Here is a 4,123-nt window from a genome sequence, read left to right as displayed (position 1 = left end):
AAATCGCTCACTGCCAGGCAGTATGTTAGTGATGAACAAAGTAGTTCTCCTTCAATTTGGAAATATTTTCATTCGGAATATTTTTCTTTTACCAGCGTTAGATGCAGCAGGAGATGCTAACAAAGAAACCTTTTTAAAAAAAGAAAAGGCTATTGTTCAATAAATAAGAATGAACAATAAAAACCCGCATACCATTTTACCAGGGTTAAACCAAGGTTTATTTAAAAACAAAACATGATGAAAAATAAAGAGATTGCAAAAATTTAAAGCCTCGTAGAAGTCGATTTTTTTCTTATTTATGATACATTTTAAATAGAAATTTCTGGTGACTCCGAAATTTTAGTGTTAAGTTAAAATCATTTTATTATGCATTAAGGCCTATATTTTTAGGAAATAGTAAAAAAGAAATGGAATAAATAAAACACTGAGTAAATAATTCAGCTACTTGGACAGCTAAAAAAGGATTACTGCCACCTTATCCATAGGGAACTGAACAAAAAAATTTTACCAGATGCCCCAGCTTTAATGATATTTCAGTCCAGGCTTGATCTTTTTTGTTAATATCTTTGTATAACCTTTGATTAGTTTTACACAGACAATGTTAGCTTGGCATTATATCCACAATTCTAGAAGCATGTGAACCTCAGGTAGTTTTTTGATATCATGTGATTATTTAGCTTATTATTGGTTAAAAATGCTAGTCGCTCCGCGGATCAGAGGCTGGACACTGGAAGGTAGATCAGACAGTAAAATCAGCAGAGAGTCAACTCTGTTAACATGATGGAGGATTGAACACAAGAAGTGACACCAAGAATTATAAGTACGAATGTAAGTCTTATGCAAAAGCAAGGTCTACCATATTGCGTAGAACCTTCTAAAACAAACTAAAAATGCTTAGTCATCACAACATCTAAAATGCCGTGACCGAATATATCAACACCCCCTCTAGAGGTCAAGTTTCTGTCCAAAAAGATATCGTTCGAATTTCTGTAAATAGTGTCTCTTCGGAGGTTTAGTATAGATGTCAGCGATGTTTTCATCTGACGGCACGTGATCCAAATAAATGCGGGAATCACGGTAACAATCGCGAATAAAATGAAAGCGTATATCGATATGCTTCGATTTCGAATGCTTAACAGAATTCTTAACCAAAGACAATGCACCTTGGTTGTCATTCATAAGCATCGGTGTTAACATGGTAAACGGTAATAACTCGCTAACCAATCGACTAAGATAAATAATTTCTTGGCACGCTGCGGACAGTGCCGTGTACTCTGCCTCACAAGTTGATAACGCGACAGATGTCTGCTTCTTGGATTTCCAGCTGATAGGCGGTCCAAGCTCGTTTAGGCTAATGTGGTATCCAGTTACACTGCGGCGGTCATTCGTTGATGATGCCCAATCAGCATCACAAAAGGCGTAGATTCTCGGTTGTGCAGATGATGCGGTGAATGTTAATTCATACGCTGTTGTTTTCTTGACGTACTGGAATACATGCTTCAACATTGCCTAGTTAGCAGGTTCAGGACAAGACAATTTTTCTGATAATTTCGTTACAACAAAGGCAAGGTCTGGTCGTGTGCATGACATTGCGTATATCAGACTTCCAACCATTTGACGGTATTTTCGCTGGTTAACGATTTGAAGGTTGGCTTCCATGTAGGCATTAACGTTTTGCTCACACGGGGTTGATCGTGGTTTGCAGTTATGCATATCAAAAGCTTTCAAGATGTTTTCAAGATAATGTGCTTGAGACATTGTAATACTTCCATTTTGTTGACTAAATTTGATTCCAAGGAAAGTTGATAGAGTTCCAAGGTCCTTCATATGAAACTTCGATGACAATTTACTTTTAATCTCGTTTATGACATCGGTTGAACTACCTGCAATAATAATATCATCTACCCATATCAACAGAAAAATAATCTCACTCTCATTGCGTTTGAAGAAGAGACATGGATCTGCTGCTGATTGTTTAAAACCAAGTTCTATTAGGTAGTCATGAAGTAAGTTGTGCCAGTTTCGACCACTTTGCTTCAGTCCATAGAGCGATTTGTTTAGTTTCCATACTTTCCCTTCGATTTCATACCCGGCCGGCTGTGTAACATATACTTCTTCGTTAAGGGCAGCATGAAGGAAAGCACTCTTCACATCCATCTGGTGTAGGGTAAGGTTTTCTTGCACTGCGAACTGCATGAGTGACCTAACTGTCTCCATGCGTGCGGTTGGTGAAAACGTTTCGACATAATCAACTCCCTCGACCTGGCTAAATCCTTTTGCAACATATCTAGCCTTGTAAATAGGTTGTTCTGCGTCCCCTTTGAGGTTAAATACCCATTTTCCACCGATAACTTTGCGATCTTTTGGTGGGTCTGTCAACGTATAGGTGTCATTGGTTTGAAGTGACTCGATTTGTTCATCCATTGCCGCTTTCCACTTGCATGAGTCATTTCGGTTAATAGCGGTCTGATATGTTTGCGGTGTGTCCATTAAATAACAATAATCTATATAGCTCACATGGTCGTTGTCATCAGAGTTTTCACTCTGGTCATAATCTGCTAGGTACGATGGTGGCTGTCGCTGTCTTGTCGGGTATCGCGATTCAGATTGCTCTTTCGGTTCTGACTGCTCCACTGACACTTCAGCTGGTTCTGGTACTTCAGCTGTTTGAGGCATGATTTGATCATCGTTTGTTTCTTCGTTTTGAAACTTTTCAGTGAAGGTTACAACTCTATGCTTCATCACGGTGTGGTTATCAGGGTAATAGACAAGATAAGCTGGACTTTCTCGATCATAACCGACAAAATACCCCTTCTTGCATCGTGGGTCCAGCTTTTTCGTGTTAGGAGTGTAAGCATAACATACAGTTCCGAAGACATGGAGTTTGGAAACATCAGGTTTGCGACCGGTAATCAAACTGTATGGTGTACTTTTGATGCGTTGAACATAACAACGGTTTCTGATGTGCGTAGCGGTCATCAATGCATAGGTCCAGAGGTATTTCGGCAACCCCGATTCAATCAGCAATGCACGGGCCATATCAAATAATGTTCTCCAATTACGCTCAGCAGTTCCATTCTGGTGTGGTGAATGTGGAGAAGATAGCTCATGTTTTATGTTGTTTTTCCTGAGCAGCGACTTAAACTCGTTAGATATATATTCACCACCATTATCACTCCTCATGCGACTCACATCACCGGTTGGAAATATATCAGCATGGAAATTGAATGATTTGACTTTGCCATATGGGTTAACATCAGCAAGAAATTTTTCGGTCGCTTTCAGTGCATCTGATTTTTCTTTCAAATAATAGGTAAACGAGCACCCAGAGTAGTCATCGGTAAAAATAATAGCGTATCTGAAACCGTCCTTTGCAACAGGATCAACAGGACCTGCAAGGTCTGTGTGAATTAATTCAAACGGTTTGGAGGCACGGGTATCAGCATCTCGGTTACGGGTATCAGTTTTCTTCGCGAGGATGCATGTTTCACAATTGAATTGACTTGAATCAGAAATGGTCATACCTTGAACGACATTTTCAAGTTTTCGAACATCAGCAATGTTGCAGTGGCCGAGTAATTTATGCCACATTTCAAGACTTTCTAATCGATTTCTCCCAACAGATGTTTTACACAGATAGTATAGCCTACCATGTTGATTGATAGGAAATTTTACATTATCATGAGTAGTTAATGTCCAACGGTTACCATCAAAAACTACTTTCGCACCCTTTTTTGTTGCCGACTGGACTGAAAATATATTTTGGGGAAATGAAGGTACAAATAACACATTCTCCATTTTGACATCAGCAATATTCCCATTGTTGTCTTGCAACGAAATTAAAACTGTCCCCTTCTTCTTGGCAAGGTTGTTAGACTTTGAGCCATCTGCTAGCTCAATGTAGTGTTCTTCCGGCTTAAAAGATTCATCGGTATGGATGAAGTTTGCATCTGTGTTAACGATGTGAGTTGTAGCTCCACAATCTACTAAAATTTTCTCACCAATGTCACTGGTTAAATGGATGCTATCACTAATTTTGAAAGCATAAGAATGATCATTTTTTACTTCAGTGTTGTCATTGACAGTTTTAGTCGCATGTTTTTGCTTTCTGCAAACTTTGTCA

The sequence above is a fragment of the Hydractinia symbiolongicarpus genome, chromosome 11, assembly GCF_029227915.1.
Source record: "Hydractinia symbiolongicarpus strain clone_291-10 chromosome 11, HSymV2.1, whole genome shotgun sequence".
Taxonomy (NCBI): domain Eukaryota; kingdom Metazoa; phylum Cnidaria; class Hydrozoa; order Anthoathecata; family Hydractiniidae; genus Hydractinia; species Hydractinia symbiolongicarpus.
The sequence above is the reverse complement of the archived record's forward strand: the minus strand, read 5'-3'. Positions refer to the sequence as shown.